The sequence below is a fragment of the Rhipicephalus microplus genome, chromosome 2 (assembly GCF_043290135.1).
Source record: "Rhipicephalus microplus isolate Deutch F79 chromosome 2, USDA_Rmic, whole genome shotgun sequence".
NCBI classification, from domain to species: Eukaryota; Metazoa; Arthropoda; class Arachnida; order Ixodida; family Ixodidae; genus Rhipicephalus; species Rhipicephalus microplus.
In genome coordinates this window covers 17745623-17772332 of record NC_134701.1, presented here as the reverse complement: position 1 = coordinate 17772332, position 26710 = coordinate 17745623, and the positions used below count along the sequence as shown (strand labels likewise).

At 45.8% G+C, this 26710-nt stretch overlaps 1 protein-coding gene across 4 annotated transcripts in view; it reads right to left on the bottom strand.

The window, feature by feature from the left end:
- Nucleotides 1-26710, bottom strand: part of LOC119169192 (FMRFamide receptor-like) — a 1338388-nt gene that overhangs the window by 1085961 nt on the left and 225717 nt on the right. Inside the window, exons 1-2 of one of the 4 annotated variants that reach the window (XR_005109549.2) lie at nucleotides 21879-22822; nucleotides 17840-18338 (exon numbers count right to left, since the gene is read on the bottom strand). The exons of the other annotated variants lie outside the window; for them this stretch is intronic. The gene's annotated coding sequence lies outside the window, so the exon portion shown is untranslated. Of the gene's footprint in view, nucleotides 1-17839; nucleotides 18339-21878; nucleotides 22823-26710 lie in introns of those variants that run through there. 4 annotated transcript variants of the gene reach the window in all.

The following is a 26710-nucleotide window of genomic DNA, read 5'->3' as shown; positions in this document are numbered from 1 at the left end:
CTTTTGTTCTCCTGTTATTCGCGCTTCATTTGATCAAGTATGCTTAGCCATATAACTACCATCGTTTCAAGGGGGTTTTTAGTGTTACACCCCACTCGCATGGGCGTAGCTTCATCCAACACCCGTTGTTTAGGGGTGTTCATAAGCACCTAATAAAGTAGGGTGTAACGTTTCTTTACACCCTACGGTTTCAGGGTGTTTCTAAGCACCTTATTGTTTAGGGTGTTCCTACACACCCTAGAAGGGTGTTCCCCATAAGAGAAAACAAATACACCCTAACGGGTGTAAAATTTTTTAGAGTGTACCGTTCGAGGGTGAAGGAGTCGCCGACCAACTAACCTCGCTGCTTTTCACTCACGGGTTTCCGTAGCACGAGAAATAGTCAATTTCACCGACAACCGAAAGAACTTGCTGCTGGCCAATTTCACCTTCGAGTGACGGCACCTTCTAAAAGGCACAACTTTGGCACATTTTGACGAGATCACAGATGTTTGTGACTGTTTTTCAGCACTCGAAGGAACACTTACACAAGATTCACACGACCTACACCTAACCTTGACGTCAGCCCTAGTTTAACTCAGGAACAGCGGTAACGCCTGCTTGTGCTGCTAGCCGAGTACCACGACTGTTTTGCGTCGACCTAGAAAGTTGACTGGACGTCCTTGACCAAGCACCGAATCATCATCGAGGACACGGCTAGACCAATCCTTCAAAATCCGTACCATGTGGCTTCAAAAGAACGAGAAGCGATTGAACAGCAGGTAACTAAAATGCTTGAAAACGACGTCATTTAACCGTCGAAAAGCCCTTGGGCGTCACCTGTTGTAGTCAAGAAGAAGGGGAGCCTGCGTTTCTGTGTTGGCTATCGATAGCTAAATCAGGTTACAAAAAAAGGCGTGTGCCAGCTTCCACGCGCATAGATGATTTGATCGACAGGCTTCAAAACACACGTTAATTCTCTTCCATGGACTTAAAGAGCGGATATTGACAAATTGAAGTCGACCCCAGGGATCGTGAAAAAACCGCTTTCGTGACGCCAGATGGACTGTACGAATTTTAGGTTTTACCATTTGGCTTGTGCTCCGCGCCTGCTACTTTCGAGCGCGTCATGAACACTGTTCTCTCTGGGCTTAAATGGAGAACCTGCCTAGTATACCTTGACGACGTCATTGTGTTTTCTGCAAGGTTTTACGAACACCTTGAACAATTGCAAAAGGTCTTGCAGGCCATACGGGCCGCAGGCCTGACGCTCAAGCCGGAGAAATGTCATTTCTGCTTTGAGGAACTGCAGTTTCTTGGCCATGTCGTCAGTTACGCAGGAATTCGTCTAGATCCCGAGAAAGTTGCCGCCGTCGCACAGTTTTCAACACCATCAGATAAAAAGGCAGTGAGGCGTATTCTGGGTTTCTGTGCAACTCATCGGTGGTTTATTCAAGATTTTGCGCGCATTGCGTCACCTCTAACTCGTCTCAAAAGGATTGACATTGCATTTGTTTGGGGCGAAGAACAAGAAGCTGCTTTCAATGGCTTGCGGCAACGTCTACACACGACCCTTGGGCTTGCCCATTTTGACGAGACAGTCCTTACAGTGCTCCGTACTGATTCCAGCAATGTTGGCCTCGGAGCTGTGCTTGTGCAGCGCCAGGACGACAAGGAAAGAGTGATCACTTACGCAAGCAGAACCTTGTCACGCACGGAAGCAAATTACGCGAACACTGAAAAAGAATACCACGCCGTGGTGTGGGCAGGTATAAAATTTCGCCCATACTTGTACGGCCGCTGATTCAAGGTTATCAGTGCCCCCATTCGTTGTGTTGGCTAACAAGTCTCAAAGATATTTCCGGGCGATTGGCACGCTGGAGCCTTAGACTACAAGAGCTTGATAAAACGATGATGTATAAGTCGGGAAAACGACACACGGACGCTGACTGCCTGTCTCGATCACCAATAAAATTGGCTGCTTCTTTTGATGAACAGAGAGCGTTCCTCAGAATCCTCGACACGTCAACCACCGCAGATCACCAGCAAGACGATCCTAAGCTACTTGGCTTGATTAATTATTTAGAAGGACGAAGCCAGAATACGCCCAAAGCTTTTGCAAGAGGACTATCATCGTTCTGTCTGCGAAACAATGTCCTTTACAAGATGAACTTCACGTCAGACGGGTCCACCTACCTGCTTGTCGTCTCTACCACTCTTCGTTCTGAGGTATTGCAAGTGTGCCACAACAAGATAACATCTGGACATTTAGGCCACACGCGCACACTGGACAGAGCTCGAGGGAGGTATTACTGTCCTAGACTCACCACTGCCATGAAACATCATGTTCGGACCTGCCTCGATTGCCAGCGGCGCAAGTTACCTCTAACAAAACCAGCCGGTTTGCTACACCCTGTCCAGATCCCGACAACGCCATTTAACCAGATCGGAGCGGACATTTTGGGCCCACTTCCCACCTCTAGTGTTGGTAACCGCTGGGTTCTAGTGGCGACCGACAACCTTACTCGCTACGCCGCGACAAAATCCATCCAGAGCGGCACAGCGGATGAGGTAGCCCGGTTTTTTATAGAGAACATTGTGGCTGAGATACGGTGCGCCATCGATAGTTATAACAGATCGCGGAACCACATGCACGGCCGCGCTTTTATATCATGTGTTTGTGCTCAGCGGTACTATTAATCGCAAGTCGACAGCTTACCATCCACAAATTGACAGGTTGACCAAGCGACTCAACAGAACTCTGGAAGACATGCTTTCAATGTATATGGACATCGAACACAAAAACTGGGACAAGATTCTCCCTTACATAACGTTTGCATACAATACTGCTAAACAAGAAACCACACGGACGACCCCATTCAGCGTTGTTCACGGACGAGAAGTAAGAAATATGTTGGACGTGATGCTGCCACACGAATGCGATGACAACCAAGCGAATGCTGACGTGTTTACTCAACGCGCAGAGGAAGCCAGGCCGCTCGCACGTCTGCGAATATACTAACAGCAAGAGTACGACGCAGGCCGCTATAACCTACGTCATACTCCTGTAACGTACAAAACCGGGGGCAAGGTATGGGTGCGGATGCCTGTACGAAGACGGGTACTATCCGTAAAGTTGCTCAGAAGGTACTTCGAACCTTATCGACTGCTGCGACAACTAATTGACGTTACCTACGAAGTTGTCCTGGGTAGCCCAAAATGTACAAGGCGTCGCCAGCACCGGCCTGAACATGTGCACGTAGTGCGAATTAAGCCATACGTCAGCGAGTGACTCTGCGAGGCGCCGTTGCTTCTACAAAGTGACTATAATGCGCGGATCACTGGCTCAGCTATAGCATCGGGGCGATTCTCTCTTAAAGGGAGGCAAATGCCGCACCCGAAACAGAGAACGAAGACGATGTGTGCGCCAACAGTCTCGTGAAAAGGGAAACTGAAGAAGACGACATGCTTTAGTTTAGCTCTCTTGCTTTTGGTTCCTGGATACTAACAAACGCCGTCTGTTCTCGGACTTAACGTCTCGGTGAACTGCTTAAGTAGAACTGCGACAATATATATATATATATATATATATATATATATATATATATATATATATACGAAGTGATTTTATTGACGTTTAGGATGCGGTTTCGGCCTTCATCAGAGTACAATTTACAGCATCAGTGCTGTTTATATACATGTGCCTATGAAAAATAAGAAAACTGACATGTAAGGCAACATATGGGCATATATAAATGCAAGTCATACAATTGGAAGGACACTTGATACACGTGTAAAAATATCATTTCATTGCGCGAGCACGTGGCGAGTACGTTGTTTACAAATACAAAAATAAAACGCATACCATGAACAGTAGTGCGACCGGCAATAGCAAGGTGAAAAAAGAAGAAAAGATAATGATATAATAACAAAGAAAAAACCGCCATAAAAAGGCGTTGCAACGCTGCTACGTAATCAACCGATACAGAGAATGTAGCGCGACTCGCTGAGCAAGGTAGAGAAAAAGTGGACTAGGTGATACAGGTTACACAGATAGGCACCTGATTGTTCCTGCGTTTTCATTCAGACCAGACGCGACGGCGTCAAACTTATAGAAGAAAAATGACTCACGGTCTCCTCTATCATAGTTTGTGCGAAAACCAGATTCGAGTAATGTGACCTGTAGATTTTCAAAAAAGTGGTCAGGGAGGTGCACGTGTCTTGAAATGGGCAATTGTGGCAAGGTGTTAGCATGAGATTTATGGTTGTTAAAACGCAGTCTAAAAGGCCCTTCTGTTTGACCAATATACTGTATTTCGCATAGCGCACATTATATCATGTATATCACGTTCTTAGAGCCGCAGTCAAGATTGCCTTTGATTTTTGAAAGAAAAGTTGTAACCAGTACTGGTGACTTGTTGGCCTGTGCGCATGTACGGACATACTTTGCATCGTTCTTTTCGGCAAGGATGGCACCCGATCGTGTCAGGACTGTCTGTTTTCGACGATGATGATGCAGAGAGTATGTCTCATATTTTTAGCTTTTCGATACACTGCTTTAGGCTGTTCGGTTAAAATGGTTCTTAGGCGTTAACTGTGCAATAGGATTTGTGGTGCTTTCTAGCCCATTGAAAACCCGCGGAACAGACGCAGAATGGGTAAGGATCAAGTTTTTCGGCGGTGAGGAATTCGAGTTTTGAGCAGCGCACAACAGCGTTCTACGATTATGCTTGCCGGCACGTTTTATTGCGTCATCAATTAATCGTGGCGGATATTTGACTATAGAGCATCCTATAGCGTTGTGCATTTCCTTTAAAACCTTTATTGCTCTGAACCGATTCTTTTAAAGCATAAGACCTGACTTTAAGAGATGCTAGTTTGTCAATGTTTCACGTGGCTACTGTCAAAGTGCAAATACTGTTGCCTGTCTGTAGGCTTCCTGTAGAGAGCTGTGGATAGTTTCTCATCTATAACTAAAATACTGACATCAAGAAAACTAAGCGTAGATGTGGATTAGGTGGGACAAAATTATATTTATGGATAGCATCATTAGTCAGATATGGAGGAAAGTAACTCCAGTTCACCATGTGGCAAAATAAGAAAAATGTCATCGATGTAACGTTTATAAAAATGGTTTCAGCGTAGGTGTTTCCAAAAAATCACTTTCAAAATGACCCATAAATATATTGCATAGTTCGGTCTGATACGCGTACCCATTGACGTGCCGCTACCTTGGACATAGCGTTGCCCTTCATATTGAAAGTTATTTAGCTCTAAAATGAGCCTAAGCAACACTGCTAATGTGATGCTGTTGATAAGTTTAACCCGTGATGCTGCTTCATAGGACCTAGGCACTGCCGCTAATCAGTCTACATGCGGAAGGTTGGTCTATAAAGACGCTACGTCTAGCGTGACCAAAAAGAACCTTGAGGAATAATGAGATCAATTATACCAGAAACAAAGTCGGTAGTGTCCCTTACGCAAGACGGAAGTGATGCTGGGATACTGCTGATCAGAGAATCGACATAGCTGGACAATGTTTCTGTGACAGTACCTATATCTGAAATAATGGGACGGCCGGGGTTGTTTATCTTGTGTATTTTGGGCAAAAGGTAAAAACGACCGGGAACAGGACTTTTTCTTTTCTAGAAGCACTAGCGAGTTGCTCTGGACAAGAGATTTAAATTGTTCAGTGGTGTCATGATCCAGACGCTTGTAAAAACTCGTGTCTGCTTGCTGTTCTTGGGCCTCTGCTTCGTAATCAGACTTGTTCATTACGACAGACCCATTTTTGTCCACATGCTTGCGGACGATGTCGTTGCGAGAGGACAAGGCATTTAGTGCGTTCATTTCACTGGTGGATAGGTTACGGCGAAAGGGCGTTTGGTTTCGATGCGACTGTAGTACATCTCGTTGTACAGCTTTAATATACATATCTAAGCATCTGTTGCGTTGTGAAGGAGGGACCCAACGTTTGCCCGACGGTAATGCGCTTGTCGAACCGTTTGTATTTTGGCGGTCACGAAAAAACTCGCGAGTACGCATACCTCGAAGAGTAGTGCGACTGGTAATAGCAAGGTGAAAAAAAAACCTGCCTTCGCCAGTGGCTCAAGCACCTTGTGCAAATGTTCCAGGTGCTCGTCCCAGCTCTCAGAGTATATTGCGGCATCGTCAATATAAGCGCAAACGTAAAGGCTATGCGAAGCCAGTACAACATTGATGACCCTCTGATACGTGCTGGCGGTATTCTTTCACCAAAAGGGCCTCACTTTCTATGCGTACCGGCCTGAGGGAGTGGCAAAAGCAGTAGAAACCTGTGCGTCCTCATTGAGAGGTAGTTGCCAGTAAGCGCTGAGCATGTTTCTCGGAGGTATGTACTTGACCTTCGCTACCTGGATCAGTCGCCACGCTGATGGGATATTCATCTGTCTCTGTTATTTCGTTAAGTCTCCTGTAATCGCCACATGTGCGGATGCCGCCATCCTTCTTTGATACGAAGACCAGTGGATACGCGTGCGGACTTTTAACCGGGTAAAGCAATTCCTACTGCTCTAGCTCATTTACATGCCTCTCTACTTCGTGCACCATGGCCAGTGGCACCCCGTAACAGTATGCACGCCTCGGTTGCTCTCTCTTTGATTTTGATTTTGTACAATTCCACTTTGCAGGTGCCGGGTTTGTTTGCAAATACCCTCGAATGCGTCGCGATTAAGTTCTGCAGCTGTTCTCTCTGTGTTGGCTCCAGATATGCTACGTCAACAAGCTGATGCGTCACCGGCTCCTCTGGCCCGCATGGTGGGACCGGAACATCTGCAAATTTCTGATCACCCTCGAATATCACTCCTGTTTCACTTACTCGCGTGTGATATGGGCGAAGCTTGTTAGCGTAATTGGTTCTGAGCGAACCGTCATCAAGCTCAACTAAATACCTGTATGGTCACAGCTTTTGAACTACAGTGATCGGTCCCTTCTATTTCGCCCTTAACTTCCCTCTCCTTCCTTCTCAAGTCATAGTACTTGGTCCCCTGCGAAGAGCTTTTTGTCTGTAGCCCTCAAGTTATAGCGTTCTACGTACTCCTTCTGACTGACTCCACTCTTTTACTAGCTTCTTCCAACCTACGTCCGAGCATCGCAAAAAATTTCGCTCTTTGCGTACCCAATGATCCCAGAATTTCCCAGTCTCCGACCAAGTCTTTTTGAGAATGGATAGGGGCTGTTTGACACCCGCCCGCACATGAGCTCGAACGGTGACCATCCTGTAGTTGCATGTGAAACCTCACGATAAGCCCATAACAAAAATGAAGTTACTCTATCCCACTCGCGTCATGTTCGCTGAGTATCTGAAAAAGCACTCCTTTGAACGTGCCATTCCAGCGCTTCGCTAAGCCGTTACTTTGCGGATGATCAGGTGTGGAAAACCTCGGTGTTGCCCCCAGTTTTTCATTATCTCCTGTGTCACTTTTTACGTAAAATTGGTGCCCTGATCTGCGCTAATTGTCTCTGGCACCCCATGTTGAGAAAATATATGCAGTACCGCGTCACATGCAGCCCTTGCCATTAGTGAACGGAGAAATACTACTTCTGGCCGTCGGGCGTGTAAGTCTACGACACAAATAGCGTGGCGGTGACCTCTTGCTGAAGGTGTTACCATGGGACCAATGCAGTCGATGTTTATTATCTGAAACGGTGCGCTGGGCCTGGCCAGGGGTGTTATCGAAACCCTATCTATCTGCCTCGTCAGAGATTTCACCTGGCATTCATGGCATGATCTACATAACTCCTTTCCATCTCACGACATCTGCAGCCAGTAAAATGAGTCCTTCACCCGTTTTAGTGTTTTTTGCTCTCCTAAATGACCTGCTCATGGTGAATCGTGAGCCAATTTAAGCACTTCCTTGTTCTTGTGCAATGGTAGCACTAGCTGTCTGCAGGTGTGATCCGCGAGGTGTTCCTGATGATATAATTGTTCGTCTTGAACGAGCATACGATGCGTTCCGACTTTTGCCTGCGCCCAAGCATCTCGCAAGGCCGGGTCTGCTTCCTGAGCCTCACGAAGCTCCTGTCGTTTGCTTTTGACCGGCTCAGAACCTTTACTGTCGCTCTCCGCTGTTAAGACGCATGCAATCACCTGTTGCTCCTTGCATACTTCATCCGACAGCTGTACCATGGCTTCGGTCTCCTCGACTGCTGAACACTCCTCTGACACCATGTCCAGTTTAACCCTTTCCTCGAAAAGCTGTGCGTAATCGTTAGGCGCAATCAGCACGTTTGTGCAGTCTAGAAGCTTATCTGTGATAGCACGAAGCACGGCCGACTGTACCGCCTCGGACATCACTCAATGAATTCCTTCAGTAGCTGTGAGTTGCACGTAAGCCAACTCTGCGGTTACTTGTTGTCTGAACGCTGTCGTCAACTTTATCTGCGACCCCGTACCACTGTAGTGAGGTACCACCACCCTTCTAGTCAAGCTTACTTTTCCTTCCAAGTCTACCACGGTGATAAGTGACCGACCTGTGCTTTTAAGTGTTGCTGTTTGTAATGCGGGTTGTTTCTGCTCTTTGCACTGCCACAACCTGTCTCTTGTTGCCATTCCTGATTGGAACGCAGAAGCCATCACTCTCGCAACCACTGGACCGTTTTGTTGTCGTATTGCTGGCCTATTTTAACCCTTTCCTCGAAAAGATGTGCGTAATCGTTGCCTTACTCCTAAACCCTTATTGGGGCAATACCTGGCAATGAGTCAGTTCCCTTGCACTCAAAACATCGCTTTTTCCCTTTTCTGTCCGCGGGTGTTTCTACGGGTACTTTATCTTTCTTTTGCCCCTCCTCGACAATCCCCTTTTTTTGTGCTGCCTCACACTTTTCACTCTCCTCGAAGTTCTTCGCGAGCCTAGCCGCCCCATTTGGTACCAAAAAGGCCTCCTGTTGACTACAAACAACATGCGCTCTCACTTCCAGGCTCAAATATTCTTTCAAGCCATCCGCGACAACTAGGTACTTGAGTTCCTCATACGCGCGTACCTTTGAACTCCGGGCATAATAGTCATAATAATCACGAAGGCGTACGGCAAACTGATTCAAAGACCTATTTTCTCCCTTTTTTTATCCTGAAAATAGCCTCTTGTACTCCGCATCCGAATGTTTAAGATCCTCCAAGATGCTTGATTTAGGCCTAACGTAAGCTTTTCGCTCGTCTGTAGTCAGCCTGCCAGCAGCCTACGTGCCCTTTCGCTCAACTGTGGTAAAACTAGCCCAGCCCACTATACGCTCGGAGTTTAGCTCGACTGGAGCGTTGCCTCAACATCCTCCTACCACATTGGCATAAGTGCCTCTTGGCTTGGAATCAGTGCAACTACATCCTTTAACAAGCTTGCGAATTTTAGTCGCCTGTCTTCCTGTAACCTACCACCAAGCGAGCGATACGCTGTCACCACCCTCGTTAGACTCTGCCCCATCACGGGCTCGTAGTCACTGGCTTTCTAGCATCAAGCGCTGCTTCTCCGTTTCGGGCTCAGAAATTTTCAATTGCAGCTGAAGCAGTGCTAGTAGCTGTTCCGACGGCGTATCTGATGCGCTACCCTGACCCTTCTTGCCGCTGTCCGCGATTCCCAACGCTTCCAAGTTTCGTGCCCCGTCTTCGTCCAATTCCAAGTTGTCTCTTTATCTGCCTCGCAAGTTGTAACGCTTTGTCATAGCCTACGCCCTACAGAAAATCAAGAGGTACCCGCCAGAAGTAGACTTTCAGTGTGCTCTTCCTCCTCAGAATCCAGTGGATTGGCCTTGCTTCGTTGATCCAGCAGCGCGGTAGTCAGTTGAAGGGGGTTGTCATCAGTCTCGGCTGATGTCGCTCTCCGCTGTCTTCCTCAGTTCATTCAGGCAGGTCCTGCTCGACTGCGCCAGTTAAGTTCCGTTTTCGTTCTTCTACTCGCATCGCAGGTTGCACGACATTTCCTGCTGCCACCAAGGAAGCCAAAAACGAGATTTTTCATCCACTGGCACTTTGAGGAAAGAACCGCTCGGACATCATTTCGATAGAAGCGTGTATTCATTTCGCTTCACTTCCCTGTCTCTGCACTCCTGGTTTTATACCCTAACTCCCCATTCACACACTCTCACAATACAACAAAGGAATGTCTCTTTCCTCGACTCCTGGTCGGTTGCCATGGAATGTGGCAAGCACGGAGTCCTCCCTCCTCAGATCTTCCTCAGAAAACCCCCGCCTCTCGTCGCCACAACTTCGCTCCCTCCAGTTCCCAGAACGTTGGACCTCCGGTGTCAGCGAGCCGTGGAAACACACCTCCCAGGCACGTGCCTGCAACGCTGGGCTGACAGGTCGTCAGTATATTTGGCCCGAGTATCGATGCCGCTGCTGTTGCTGGGTTTAGTTGTACAGCGGAGCGCAAGGGCCTCTTCTACCCTTGCAGCCGGACTCGGCTCTTGTCTGCAGTAGGCGCCACCACTAAGTTTATTTGGTGACGTGGGTCTTTGCGTACTCTGTGACCGACAAACAGCCGCCGTTCCGCCAATTCAGCACCACCGCTTTCATCATGACATGGGCTCACCGTCTGCGAGGCGGGTAACAATATGATGGTATTCGCAGAACGCACCAAGTTCGAACCCAAGAATACTTTATCCATTGATCTTCATCCGGAAAAGCTTTTTCGTAACTGCTTTCACCCGCACTTCCATGTTTGAAATTGCTCTTCTGGTAAATGCCTCTGAAAGGCCCAGCCCTTTCGAGCTCGTGAGTTCTGCAGTCCCAATTCGAATTATTCGCGTGCTTTTTTTTTAAATATCATCCTAACAAACGTAGTTTCCTTGCCCCTGCTATCATTCCCTACTTAGCTTCCATCACTTTTGTCGGGCCGAGAGAAGACAGAACGCAATCTTCGCAAGCCACAAGTATTTGTAACTCCAATCGCACTGGATGGATTCTTGAAAATTTAGCAGCGTTAAAATTGTGAATTCATTCCATGGTTGCTTGGAACAGAGTTTCAAGGTCCCTTTAAGGAGGTGTTATCGCATGCGGCCTTTGTGCAATAGTGATAAGTCAGCTTTCTTTATCACTGCTTCAGCCTTGTTCGTCGCCCTCGCTCACGCATTTTTTTCCCGCGTGTAAGACAAACCATGAGCGGGGGAGGAGGGGTCTTACAAATTCACACATTACACAAAAATTGATGGCGACGACAAAAATAGGTCAAGAATGTTTATAAAATTGCTATCGCAATAAAAAAGAAAATAGTTCTCTACTTCGATTTGTCAGAAGCCATTGCACGAGGTACCGTGTGAGGCTTACTTTTCTTTTTTCACTGCTTAAAGGAGGGCGCTATAGTGTATTTTCTATATACTGACAATATGCCGTAGCCATATACAGCTTCGTTGCAAAAGAAAACAAAGTTTGTTAACTCTTATAGTCCCACGTTGAACGTACTTTCTTTCACTTTCCTGGAGGCTCGATTGAAGTGGCTCTATATCTGGGCGACCCGCACACTCGCGAACAATAGTATAGAAGCGCTGTGAGAACGTTTTTGCTCCTGAACAGAGTAGCCTCAGAGATTGGGCATGGAGTGTCGGAGGCTAGCCTAATGAGGCTAATCAAGTACGTCATGCTACGTCCACCAAATAATCGATCATGAATTAAAAAATAACTTTATATCTCCTTAGAGTTGCCTCAGGGGAACGCATTTTAGACAGTTGAGGCATTGCTGTACCTTTAAATGTTGATTCATACCTCGCAGTGTTTGTCTGATGAACCACATAGATGTATTTCGAATGTTGTTTTAAAAAGTAGATTTTTATTGAAGCAGTATTCATTTTATTTGGTACAAAAGTAGTCACTAAACAAGTTCCTCGTGAATGACGAACTGCATCAAGCATTTATTCTCGCTAAACCACGTTGAAATGCTGGTTTGTTGATTTTCGGATCAGTGATAGAAATAAGAAGTGCCCCTAAGATGATTGTATCCATTAGATCTGCAATGGATTAAAATATTTTCACCTGTTGATAAGAGCCCTAAAATTATTATCAAGTCCCTGAATGTAATTGCAACTTGCTGCTCCACTGCACTCTAGCGGGTCAAAATAGCTGCTCCAAAGTTCCCCACGTGCAAAATTACCTACTCCGAAGAGCTCCGAAATGGAAAATTTCACTTCTACAAAGTGCTGCAAAATGAAAATTTTGCTGCTGCCAAATTTGCTCCAAATCACAACACCTCGGTAGCATCACTGGGCTACAAGCGGAGCACAAAGGTGCTGTTTGCTGAAGTGCCCTCTTTTTCGAGAGAGACCGGTACTCTCGTCCGTGGACATCACATTTCGGTCGTCGGATGTCGCAAAAGATCGTTGATGGGTAGCTGACATACATAGAGGGCACTGTTTGAATCACGTGCTCATCTTCCCGTTGACACTGTCTAAGAGTCGCTAAACTGACTGAAATGTGGTAAAAACTTTGTTTCGAGTGTTCAGAAAAAAAGATGACTCACTTCCGGTGGCGGCCCACTGTCCTCTTGTTCAGCTCAGCGCACCCGCCCACGCTCGAGTGAGCGCTCATGAGGTTTGCTTGGAAGTTGAATGACGCTCACATCTACGGTTATGCTAACATTTCTACGACAAAACGCACCAGGTGGACGTTTTGATCTTGGGCAACACGCAGCAAACTATTTAACTATCTACTGTTAGGTTGTGACGAGCACTAATATACTAAAATCTGCACTTCTGCAAAATCTGCAAAAAATGTGGTAAAGAAACAGGCCACCGGAATTAGGCACAAAACAAAAACTACGCTTTCTCTTTGATGTGCAGTCTAACGGGTTGCGTGTTAGCTTCATATTGCACTTTGCGGTGATAGACTTACTATTCGTTTTTTACAAATCACTTTTGCCGCCGAGCTTTTGTTATAGTCAGAATTACAACCTCGCTCTGACTAGAACTTTCAAAAAAATTTAAAAGCCCGATTTCGGCCCTAAACGGGTGTGCGCCCGCAAGCATCAAGCGTGTGTCGTGCAGTGTGCCAGCCTTCCGGTACCCTGTTATACACTGCTAAAATAATTATGTATGACACTGGGATCCCTGCGTTCTCTAATAGAGTACCACATAAAGAGTGAACCCATCGTGGCATCTGCGCTCGTGAGGAATCGTGAACGTGTGTGCTTATTTATGCGACCTCCATGTTGTTGATGCTATACCGGTGGCACATTGCGCAGAGGATGATCCGCCGCCTCAGAACTCGACAAAAAAGCTTGCAATGAAGTCACCTCTATTGCCAACACACGGCGGCCGTGAAGGATTACGTTCAGCCTGCGTTTCGAGTTTATTCTGTGGGGGAGCTAACAATAATTCAGGCGATTCCTAATGATAACTCATTTCTTGTTTCTTAGCAAAACAAGCAAAACCTGATTGAATCTTCCCAGTCAGCTTAAGCTGTTTACAGTGCTCCAGGGAGGCTTTGCTTCAAACTGAAAAAGAAACGCTGGTCCGCCAACGGAAAAGCAGTAGTCATGCCCTCGCTTCCAGAACAAAACCCCAACGCGCGCTCAAAGCGCCATCCCGTTCATCCGGGTGGAGAGACCGCATCAGACCGCGCATACAGCTACAGCAGCTAAAGCTACTACAGCGAAGCGAGAAGCGGCCGACCCGACTATGAATTGACAGCACCAGCCGTCAGCGCCGCCATGTTACGCAGAAAAAGAACCACACAACAAAATAAATTTGCCCCGTATCTGCATGTTCATCAGCAAATGTCGTCGAAAGACGATTCTTACGTGTGGAGAGAGTGAACAAAACATTCATTTGGTGTTATGCGTAAGAAAATCGGTGAATGGTATTCTGCAAGCGCTGCATTAGAGTGCCTCGAGCGTGCAGCGGAGGCGAACGAACGCATCAAGTCGCGTCACACGTGAGACATAAGCGCCATCTGGCAGTTTTCTTAGAAAACAAATCGCGTGTCTCTGAGACGGTTGTGTGCGCCCGTCTCAGGGGTGATAAGGTGTAGAACGCAAAGGTGCCATTACCGTCTCGTCTTAGCAAAGCCTTGGAAACAATCGCCTTTTCGTGCACGCGTTGCACGGTCAGCGCAGTGCGATAAGCGCAACGATTGATTTGTGGGGTTTAACGTCCCAAGAAACGCTACGGTCCGCAAAATTACTTATGTATGCCTTTTCTAGCAAAAGACGCACATGCAAAATATATGCGTGTTGTTATGGTGCCGCAGACATGCGCAATTATTGCTTTTTAGTTGACAATTACTTAAGTATGAACGCTGAATTTTGAGCAATATTGGTGGGCACTGCGGATGGTGTCAGCCGTTTCAAGTACCCGATGCCGTTAAAAGTTGACAAGCAGACAATTGCACAGACAGACAGACACTCAGACAGACAGACAGACAGACAGACAGACAGACAGACAGACAGACAGACAGACAGACAGACAGACAGACAGACAGACCAAAGTTTTTGCGTCGAAGGTCCCCAAGAAAGATCATCTTTAATGTAAAGTAATGCATTTGGCGGGATGCCGAGAACGGAGCTGCCCTCTTCTGCGGAATGAAGGACAAGAACAAAGGGAGAAGGCAAGGGAGTTCTGCGGAATGAAGGAATGCGACACGTAAATGTTGCAATCGCTCTATATTCATGGTTTTTCTTTATGTTTTGCAAAAACATTATCTCAGCTCCCGGCTCATTCCACGGCGTTTTTCACTCCAAACACGAGGGGTGGTGCTTGACCCCTTTAATGAATATTTCAGAATATCGAACATTTAGAAAATTCCTAGCTGTTATTTTATGCAATCTATAGTAAGTCTGTGACTTAACGAAACTTCTGCATGGTGAATATTTCACTTGAACGAACTTTATCGACGGTCCCAGGCTGGTTTTTTTTTCGAAGTAACTTCACTTCTAGAGTTATTGCACTCAGCAGCGCTGCGCATCCAAATCGCCCACCCTTCGGCAGTAGTACGTGCGATGCCACCGAAGCACAGCGGCCGTGCGCTAGACAGACGGAAAAGAGCCACGTGCGCTTCAGCAGCTGCGCAGAAGCATTAGATTCGAACATTGGTTCCAGCATTCGTCTAGAACCGATAGAAGAGTTTGACGAGGTGTAATGGCAGAGGCAAGTTTAAACCCTGCATCTCTAACCTAGGCTGTCGGATATATTAGAAATTTTCGGGACTTTGTGTAACAGCATGCAAGCTGTGCCAGAGGCAGCGCAAAGAAACGTACTCTGTGCGTAGATTTGTCATTTCCTGCTTTTTAAGGAGGCGTGATAAAACTGAAATTACATGATACTATTAAAATTATTCGCATGTCACTTTTCTCAATTGACATTTGCCGTGTCTAATGCTGTTCTGTGTTTCAGTGAATATAATTTTAGTGAATTGTGAACTATTTATTTCGTCACTTCCTCGAGGGATCTCACTGTACAACAGAGCGAGGATAGCAAGCTGAATGCAGCCGCTAAACTTGATTCATAAATGTACCCTGCATGCTGTGAGGACATGACTTCCACAGCGAGGCATCAACCCCTCAAAACGCATAGAGACTTCGGCCTTTTTAACAAGTTTTGAATGAGCAGCATCAAAGGGTGGATATGGACATTGAGCGCAGCCATATGTTCCTCCGAGAAAGAGGTTTTCAAGCCTCAAAACTGCAATGTATTACTGGTGGGAAGCTCACCCGTGAATTCAAAGCTCCTAGAACGTTTTTCGCAAAGTGGTAAAATATTATCTAGTGAGTTGATGATGGTAACAAAATCTTTGCTGTTTAAAGTTACTAAAATAAACCTAAATACCTCAAAGTGTTCCCACTTATACAACGTCAAGTGCTTGAGCTGATCATTTATCATACACCGGTAAAAACAAGTTGCGAAACTCCGGAGCAATACATTCCTTTTCGCTGAACACAAAGATGCCACTAATGAAACACGAAAGTCAGGAACGCGTCATGTAGCACCCTCAAAGGCTGAAAGCCCTATCACTTCGATAGAGGTGGTAACAATTAAAAACAACTCGGATTGTCGCGCAAAATAGAACGTATCAGAACTCATTTGTCAATTACATTTGCAATTCGTTTGTCAGATGATTGAGCCGAACGCAATAGTAATGCAGCAGGTAGCACTTGCAACCGTGCCATACTAAAGCAGGAGATGGATAATCTCGGGTGGTCGTACGTGACCTGAAAGAAACATCTGCGGCGACAGTATAAGTCCGCCTCATTTATTTCTTTCAAGAGACGCCTTGGACATGATGCAGAGCAGAAGCACACCTACTTGCTCCTGCATGCAGAACGGCCAGCGTTGAGCTCCAACTTCTGAATATCTTAAGTTGCCCTTTTCAACGACTGGAACCACCGAAGCTCCAATACTGCCAGCCCTGGACCACAGTACACGGAAGAATTTTGGTGAACGAGCATTTCCCAGCCAAGGTGATAGAGACGCTAACCCTAACGACGAGCTCGCACTGCTCGCGCCGCCCGACGCTGGCGGGGCGGCTGCGACAACAGCTGCTCCTCGCCGCGACGCCGGTGCCACCCGAAACCATCTGACTCGCCCACGCTAATCCCTACCATCAGAAATCGCAGCCGCGTTAACCATAGAAGTGGTCGCCGTCAAAGGAACTGAGATCACCCCCGAACAAGCCATCCTAGAAGCCGGACGGATCTCTAGCCACGGAAACAAGCAACACAAGCATGCATCGAACGCTCCGGCATAGCCAACTGGCCAGGGAAGCGCGTCCGATTCACGGATGCCGAATGGATCTGCTCAGCGTCTCCCCCGCAAATCCAGGCAACCACGTCTGCCAGATGATCACGTCCAAGTTGTGATTGCTCGAGAGATGGCCTCAAACTCTTCAATGTGGGTAAAGAAACTGCGCGATGCTATTTTACGCGAAGTGGATCTGCATGCAACGCTACTCAAAGAGGACATTTACCGCATATGCGCTGAAGCTAGCCTTATCGTATAGTTAACTGATTTTATCTCTTCAACATGGAAATCTATAGTTGGATCTCCAAACTACAGGTCGAAGTTGAAACGTATGACGTTCGAACCTACACTCTAAAATTTTTACGTCCATAAGGGTGTACTTGTTTTGTCTCATGGGCTTTAGTGTGTCTAGGAACACCCCATTAGTGTGTCTAGGAACACCCTAAACAATAAGGTGTTTAGAAACACCCTGAAACCGTAGGGTGTAAAGAAACGTTACACCCTACATTAATAGGTGTTGATGAACACCCCTAATTTATGGTTGTTGGATGAAGCTACACCCATGCGAGTGGGGTGTACACTGAAAACCCCCTTGAAACGATGACAGTTATATGGATGAGCATACTTGATCAATTGAAGCGCAATTAACATGCAACAAAAGCAGAGACACAAGAGGTGACGCTTAGATTTATGTGTTCAGGAGAGCCGTTCACAGCACTTCATTCCATCAAATATGCATCACCAACTGGCCCAAGCCTCGATTGTTCTCAGGGAGAAACATATGTGAACCTTCTCTGTGGCTGACAGGGAAAAAGGAAAATACTGGTGTCACTCACTGCACTTATACCTGCATGCATGCAGCTGATAAAATAAGGTGCCATGGTCTTGAATAAGCTGCATGAGACCAGCGTATATATGTGTACGTATACTGGGCTGTAAACGACAAAAACGCGGAAGGCACTTACGCACGCACTTACGCACGCACACGCACACACACACACACACACACACACACACACACACACACACACACACACACACACACACACACACACACACACACACACACCACCACACCACACCACACCACAGTAGTACAAGCAGTAACCTGTAGCGTAAGGTCCAACCAAACATAACGCCGAAGCAAAAAACAATTAAGCCCACATGTTAACATTTGCCTTTATTATAGAAAAACTGCAAATCTGACAAACAGGACTCTGATGGCATTCTGCAAAATTTTGAATTATGTCACAGGACCAAGTTTCTTTCTCTCTATACTAAAAATACATTGTTTTCAATACAATAAATCTCCAAATTTCAAAACATTTGCGCTAGTCGGGCAAATGACTGAGACGTATGGCGTTTGATCGACACCTATAGAATAGAAGAAAAAAAACACGTAGAAAGAGTAAGCGAGTTTCTGCAGTCACATTTACAACCTATTACATCTCGCAGTATAAATTTCGACATTGAGAAGAGAACATTCAACAAGGTAGTGTAATTTGGGTTGTATTGATGTAATGTCAGTTTTGATATACTTCTAACTGCAAAACCACTCGTCACTGCTGCTTGCACAATCATCTTCAGCTGCTGAGATGACTGGTGCTTTCGAGAGAAGAGGGGCGAAGCTGCTCTTTTTGTACAGGAAATTCAATCTTGGAAACCTGAAATAAATACACAAGGAACAATGACTAAAATTTAACAAAGAGTGCGACATACAGCGTGCTCCATGCCTAACTAACTGCTTTCTTATGTGTAAGGATAAATTGAACGCATAGCAAGCATATTCAGTGGCATCGGGCTCCACTACAATGAGAAATGCTAGAAAAGCTATGCTGAGCAATAAACGCCTTAAAAATCGCGCTGCGGCAGAATCTATATACCTTTCGTGCCGTAGATATGAACTTTACTTTAGCCTTTCAGCTTGCTCGTGCGGGCAAATTAAAAGGTGCTGCTCCAACTTGATAATGTTCCATTAGCTGCATGACTACCAATCTAAGTGAATGTCAAGTTCTATGCTTAAGTATGCATCAACACAGCTGCATGTGTATTTCTGGAGATCTACCATGGTACTCCTTCGATTAGTTTATTAAAAGGAATACAGTACGACGCGCAACAACGTATACATATTTTATCTGTATTGCACAAAAGCACAATGCCACTGAGCATACATGACGGTATGCGCATTAAGAAGGTATTCAGCGCAGGTAGCTTGTAAAATTAAGTACTGTACAGTTACGTATTAAAATGCCAAAGGTACCAGTGTTCTTTAACTGGCTCACATTGACACGATTATATAATGGAAGAATTGGCTATTGGGTCATTCCGCATCAGAGGTTCCAGCCATTTTGGCGACCACCACAAATGTATTCGAAAAAAATTGCGCTGATTTTACTACATTAAAAAGTAACTGCTTGAATATTTCGCAAATAATTTATTCGTCACGTGGCTGCCTCCTGAACCTCCCGGAATCTCGTTTGAATGTTTGTGAAAAAATTATTTCATAAGTATCTCTTCTTCCGTGCCAAGTTTGGTCTAATATCAAGTGAAGGGCTTGCGTAAAGTGTTTGAAGCTCAGTAATAATATTACCATTTTTTGACCACATACACCTCAAATAATTTAGCCGAAGTGTGTTATATCTGAATTTTTCAATATAAATACTGCACTTTGAATGAATATCTGAGGAGTGACTGCTTATTCCACATAAGGTATATTTCGAGGAAAAAATATTTCAGACCTCTCAAGCTGTCAAACTCTACGAGAAAAAATCCCCAATTTCACAAACTAATTGTTTTGTCTATAATGAGACGCAACTTGCACCATGTGGTGGTTGAACTAAAATTGACTTTGTACCTAAATAGAAGCAAATAAACAGTTCTTTTCATGTGCCAAATTTTGTCATAGCAATTTATGTTTTGAGAAAAAAATCACAGCATATCCACAGAGTGAATAATGATAAGTGGGGCGTAGCGTTCGTCCGTCCGGACGCACACTATGATGGACAGACAGTCAGACGCCAGTATGGACGAACAGAAAGATGGAACGAATGGACTCACGGACAGACCGACACACGGAAGCCCAGACGGATGGATGCACAGACGAACGGACGAAAGCACAAATGTACGGACGAACGATTTGCCCCACGAATCATTTTTTCGTCCGTGTATGTGCTGTGAAAACCACTAACGCTATTCATTGTACAACTCATCAAGTGGCTACATAATACTATTAGGACTACAGAGGAGGGAGTGACCCACGGCCTCAAAAGCTTTGCCCCTAAATGATTTTTGAAGTTCCAAGTGTCCCACTTGCCATTTGGTCATACAGCAGCCGACGCCTCGAAGTTCCCCATCGCCGTTGATGGCAAAATTCAAAAAAGTATTTTATTCCTTGAAATAGAAATTGTAATGATGAAACTTGTCACATACAAAGGACTGTTTATTCGCTTTCAATTTAGGTAAAAGGTGACTTTTAATTGGACCACCACATGGTGCAAATTTCGTCTCAATACGGACAAAAATGACAATTCTGTGAAATAAGTGATCTTTTCACATAGAGGTTAACAGCTTAAGATGTCTAAAAATAATGTTTCATCAAAATATCTTTTCTGTGAAGTAAGTAGTCACAGCTCAGATATTCTTTCAAAGTGCCGTATAGCAATGAGAAAATGCAAACATAACCAACTTTGGCTGAATTTTTGCAGACGTATGTGGCCGAAACTTTGTATTATAATTACTGAGTTTCAAACACCTTTCAATCATGTACAAAAATTGGTATAAAAAAAGGTGCGGTACTTGTAAAATATCTTTTTCCACAAACAACACTCAAACAACATTCCGGAAAGTTTGAAAGGCAACCACGTGGCCAAAAACTTTTTTCTTGCCGAAATATTCAAGCACTTGCTGTTTTCAGTGCATTAAATCAGCACGATTTTTTTTTCAAACACATTTGCCTTAGCCACGAAATTGGCTGGGAAATGTCGAATAAAGTGACCCTGTTACCTTCACTCAATTACAAATGCATACTGCTAAATTAGTGTCATTTGTTTCAATCATGCTGTCAGGGTGAGAAAGCATAACTCCTTTCCGATGCAGCGTAGGCTGTTCAGTGGCTGTGCGTGTTTTTTTCCCAGAAAAATATGCTGCCCAGTCTTACATTTGGGATGCACCACATGCTTAGATACCGTGCAGTATGCATAACATCAAAGAGTTTTTGTGCAACAAAAAAACTAATAATACGCTTCAGATAGCGAAAATACCTTTACCTTCTGAAGCACTTAGAGAATTTAAACACCAAAGCGAGGCGATGGCAATAAAACTCTGAATAACAAGAATATTTTGAAAGTAACACATGATGGAAACAATCTGATTAAAATGTGCTCGAACGTTAGCAGTTACGTTCAAACAAGCGTTTGCGCTGTTCAAGTAGGCAATTCGACCGCACACACAGACTAAAGGTCTGTTCAAACAAAAGTCCAGCTTGAGTGCTCGATCCGCTACATAGGCACGGCTGTCGGCAGTGTCACGCTACGTTGCGGGTGAACTAAAATACCGGTGCAGACAAATTCAAAGAAGTTGAATGTATTAGCAATAGGCAAACTTCGCGAGGCGCACCTAACGCGAAGCATTATTGTATGTTGTCACCCGACGCGTCAACCCGAGTTATCACGGCAGTGTTACCGCACGAAAGGAAGAACCAAAAAGAACGACATGGACACCACGCCCTTAATTACCCTTCTCGGTCTTTTTGTGCAATAAGAAAAGAAAAGAAAGTAAATGAACTACCGACATGCCCAGGCATACGCGTCTTACATACGGTTGATGCTTAGAGCTAACATGCGCCGTCCCCACACATCTATTAATTAGTAATAAAAAATTGATGTGCAGCACGAGCGGGCCCCGTTAAAAACGGCTGCCAACAAAGCGCACCACAAAAATCTGTTCAATTTCTGCGCTGAACATCAGCGGCGCACGCTCAGTCTGCTTTGTACTCCGAAAAATTCAAACAAACAAACAAAAAAACCCTTCCCCACAATCACACTTCGCCATAATCCACGTGAAACAGTTCGGAGAAATATTTTCGCTAAGTAAACAAATGCTGATTTCTCATCACCTAGTTGAAAACAAAATTGTTTGAAGGCGTTATTCTCGTGCTCAGGTACTTAACAAAGCGCTGAACGGAACAACGTGATAGCGGTACTCACGAATTCATTTCGAGTGGTCCGCAATATGAATTCACAGGTCTTGTCTTCAGGATTGGTGCACCTTCGCAATAATCAGCACTGACAGAACACACTGGTGGAGCACAGAGCACAGGCACATTTCAAACTAAACACCGACTAATAAACTCTACCGATCGAGAAGCCACGCGCACCACACGCACACACACGGGAGGGTTTTTCTCCAGCGCACGCAGTGACAAGTAAGACGAACTCGACCCCTTTCCCACGCTGTGCGCCCGGCACGCAGCAATACCGGGCAGCCAAGGCTGTCTAGGCGACGAGACTTCCTGGCATCGGCGCGCTTTAAGACCGGCTAGATGCGGTTTAACGCTAAGTCCGGCCCTCTGCCGATAGCGCGGGCGCTGCTTTTTTTCTTGCGGCATTGATCGGTTGCGTTATACTCGTTCTTTAACAGTGCATCTGAATCGCAGTGAACTTTGTAACGGTGCAGTGCGGCCAGCACGAGCTACTAGTCAGAAAGCGCATTTGTAATATTCAGGAGCCATGTTTAGCGCACTTTCACAGACCTAATGTAGTGAATTTTGGTAAAAAAGCTAATCTGATGCTTTTTGCATAGCTCTATGGATCTTTAGGGACTGCACATTCAAGGTTACGCAGGCGATATTTCATCAGCAGTTTGATTTCGGTAAAGACATTGCAACATTGCATGCATCGGCCATCACACTATACGATCAGAACATATTGCCACGTGCATACTGATAGGAGGACGAAGACGACAGCCCATATGCGCATCTGCACGCTTTTATGCAGGAAGCAATAACGAGAAAGAAGAGGAAAACTCTGGCACGCATTAAATAAAAATACTGACCTGCTGCTACTTTCTCAACCTGTTAATTACTCCTTCTGTCTTCACGTTGCGACAATACATTTGTACTTATCTTGCTGTCCTTGGAACAAGACCGCGGCTGAAAATGATTTCATCAATGTTGTTTTCTCACTACCTACAAAGGCAAGGGTTTGACCGAAGCACGTCTGCTGGGGAAGTTACATAAATTAAAAGAAGGAGATCAACAAAAAAATACGGAGAGAGAGAGAGAACTATAGAATGTGTTTCGGCTCCCCTGAGGAGAGCTTTGTTCGCATTTTAGTCAACAAGGATCCCGTCATTGTGAGCAAGGCTGCGTCAAAGTCACCGAAATCTCCTTATTCTGCATTTTTCTTTCTGGTCGGTGTCCTCTTTCTAATTTCCATGACGCACTTTTGCTGACACATGAAGAGGAACATTCACTACAGTAATTAACGAAAATGGGCCTGCTAAAAATACATGATGTCATTGTTCGTTTTTAAGGGACCTGATGGCCTGCTGACGTGGTGGTTATGGCTAAACTGTGCTGTTGTTGTTTTTTTTGCAGGTGGTGGACGTTTTATATTCAGCTTTAAAAGCTTCGATCTTATGGATGGGGGACGGGGGGAGGGGGGAGTGTTCTATGCATGGCTACACCAATGTGCGCAACATTACCTCGTTCAGGCAAATCAGTGTACTTTGCGAGTGTTGACTAATCACGCAAATGACACAGATGAAAGAAACAGGTATAGGAGAATTGGCCCTTACTCTATTGAACAAGCATCGCTGCTATTGTATCTTCCATCTTATAGTAGTTTGCGTGCTTTATCGATGCAAACTGCGTTTCGGCCACATTACTTTCTGCTTCGATTCATTACTAGACTCGCAAGCAGGTAGTAGTGGGAGCCTTGCTGGTATCAAGATGGTTAACGTATATTAACAGTATAAGCAAAACGGCCCGAAAATGTCGTGCATTTGTAGCCTTGTAGGCACGTGTGCTCCGATTTGGGTGCACGTTAAAGAACCCCGGGTAGTCGAAATTTCCGGTGCCCTCTACTACAGCGTCTCTCATAATCATATGGTGGTTTTGGGTCATTAAGCACCACATATCAATCAATTATTTTTAGCCTTGTTCATCACGCCCCGAATAAAAGGGTGTAAATGGGGTGTTTTGTGGGTGTTTTATTTACGAACACCCCAAATTTTAAAAATTGGGCGTAAAAAGGGTGTTCATATGGGTGTTTTTAATGCGTACACCCGTTTTACACCTTTTAGGTGTGAAATTATTTAGAGTGTACAATACTTCCCCTGAGAACACAGCAAATAGAGTGATGCACAATATGGCCCCCTACGACTCTCCTGAAGGCATCTCAGCAAGTCTTGGTAATTACCGCAGCCCCACGATATTACAAGCTCACGATTGGGCAAGGCAAACACGGTACTCTATCTATTCCTTGGCGACCAAGTCCCTTTCCATGTCTAGTATCGATGAGCCCAATACAAATGTTAGATACATAAGAAGCGTACCACAGTCTGCGACAAATGCGAGGCAGTCGGCCGCCATTCAGATGTCTGCCCCAAATCAAATCCCGTAATCTGCAAGCTGCGTGGCACAGCCAACCCTGCTATACTGCTTATCCATGCACGCTTACGTGTCTTCTGTGCGTTAGAGCCCACAAGACAGGTGACAAAACGTGTCCTCAACGCTCCCAGACACCTCGCCTTATCATTTATCGTCACCAAGAAAACGCTAAACTCCATCATAGTACCCCTTAACCGCGATCACTACGCGAGATGCTCACCTCGAACGCGAAGAAGTGAAACCTAGCGACACCCGTTCCTGCCGTCCCAGTAAAAGCTCGAAACGTCATGGCACACGCAACCGATGAAAGTAGCGGCGCTAGAATCAGCCCCAGGAGCTCATATTGGAATCTACGGCACCCGAGGCTTCGGATTGTCCCCCCTTTGAGCAGCAGCAACCTGGTCTCACCCTCGCCACAACTACGGTAGGCTGCGCTATCATTGCCTCCAACCTGCTCATATACATATTACAGCGCCCACAACTATACACATGACCACACCTAATAAGGTAACTAGGTTAAGTACTATCACACAGGAGCGGCGTTCGCTCCATGTGTTAGCTAAAAAACTGCGCGTTGAAAACGCTGCTCTTTGGAAACCTCCATACTTCCTCTTCTTTGCTTCACTCTGCAGACCTCCACGCCCATTCAACCCCCCCCCCCCGGAAACGAAAAGCTCCGGACACAGAAGGACCAGCCACACCAGGGTCGCAACCACCAACTGGCTCAGCACTCATTTTATCTGTGGAATCCGTACCGCAGCAGCCACGAGACGATTGAAACCATACTTAAACGGCAGTTAGCGCGAATTCTTGCACAAAACATCCAGCAAGCACTAGATCTATCCCTCGATTCGACCCTCAAAGTGAAGTTCGGGCACCACTTCACCCTAATGCTTAACTGAATGCTGGAAGTCTGGGCGACAATTATATAAAACAACCTTGAAGCCACACTTTCGAGTCTTCTCGCCAGCTACAACAGCAGAATTGCAGAGCTTAAGCGGCGTACACATCGCTCTCGCTCACACTCACATCAGAAGCCTTATAATCACATTAACCAAGATGGCCATGAGTAATCCGCCCACTCAGTACTGCATCAGGCAGTGGAACTGCCGTGGCTACCGCCGTAGGAGGGGCGTGCAGCTACAATTTTTATCGACACTCAATGGAACAGATACACCAGATATTATCACTTTACAGGAATTGCGTGGACAGGCTAACCTGGTTGGATAAGCCTTCTTTACGGCTGCTCAAGCCCCCGACAGTCGCGAAGTCTTTAGCACCCTCGTGAAACGAAATATTCCTGTTATTCAACACCCCTCGCTCTCTGACAGAGCGTCGTACATTAGATTGCAAATCCTTTCTTAATCTCGCCAGACACCCACAAGTCTGTTTTGGTCAAGATTTACAGCAGCCCACGACAACCAGATCGTTTCCACAAGCTCCTCTCTTATGTCAAGAGGTTGGCAAGACTTTTCCCCCTCCTCGTAGTAGGGTATTTTAACGCTCCTTCACCCACTTGGGGCTACATCCACGACACCAGAAAAGGTCGAATGCTGTGACAAGGCACCCCGAATCTCAGATACACCCTTATCACAGACCTGGCCTACCCTACGCGGTTTGGCAACAGCGTTGCCAGGGGCACCATTCCTGATCTGATTTTCACTACGAGCATAACGCATGCAGAGTGGTCCAGCCTTCATTAACATCTGAGCAGCGAGCACTATATAATACAAACAATCGTCAAGGCGCAGCGCAGGAAAGCCAGACAGCCTGCCCTAGTTGACTGGGATGTCTTCCGTGAATTGCGGGCATCACCCTTTCCTGAATCTGCCACCTCGATCGACCAATGGACAGCTTCCTTACTACGAGACGTTAAGCGTGCTACCAAGACTCCCGTAGAAGATGCCGTAGGTGACACTGCAGACACCAGACTGCTGCACTTGTGGGAGGCCCTCGCTGGTCTGCGCAAGCGCTATAACTCCAGCAAATTGAAAGGCTCGTTACGCAAACGCATTGCTATATTTGTGCGTCAAATTGAACAGTACGCACTTCAAATCTCCCACCAGAACTGGCATCAGCTTTGTAACGTTATGGAACGCTTACCTAACGTGCCCAAAACATGGAATATTTTTCGTCTTATGATAGACCCAACATCGACAAAAACTGATCAGGGCCACTCCTTAACCACTGCTCTGCAGATTTATCCCGGTACCAATGAAGACCTTATCCAGGACCTATCTAGTCGGTACATAGTCAGTGCTACTTCGGTTGATCTCCCATGCTACACTGGGGGGCGGCGAGGGGATAATCCAGCCCTCGACTCCTAGATTACTGAAGTGGAAGTTCGGTCCGCATTTTCACAACTGAGACCCCACTCAGCACTTGGCCCAGATAAAATTACAAAAAAATCTTATGAAACCTTGACTA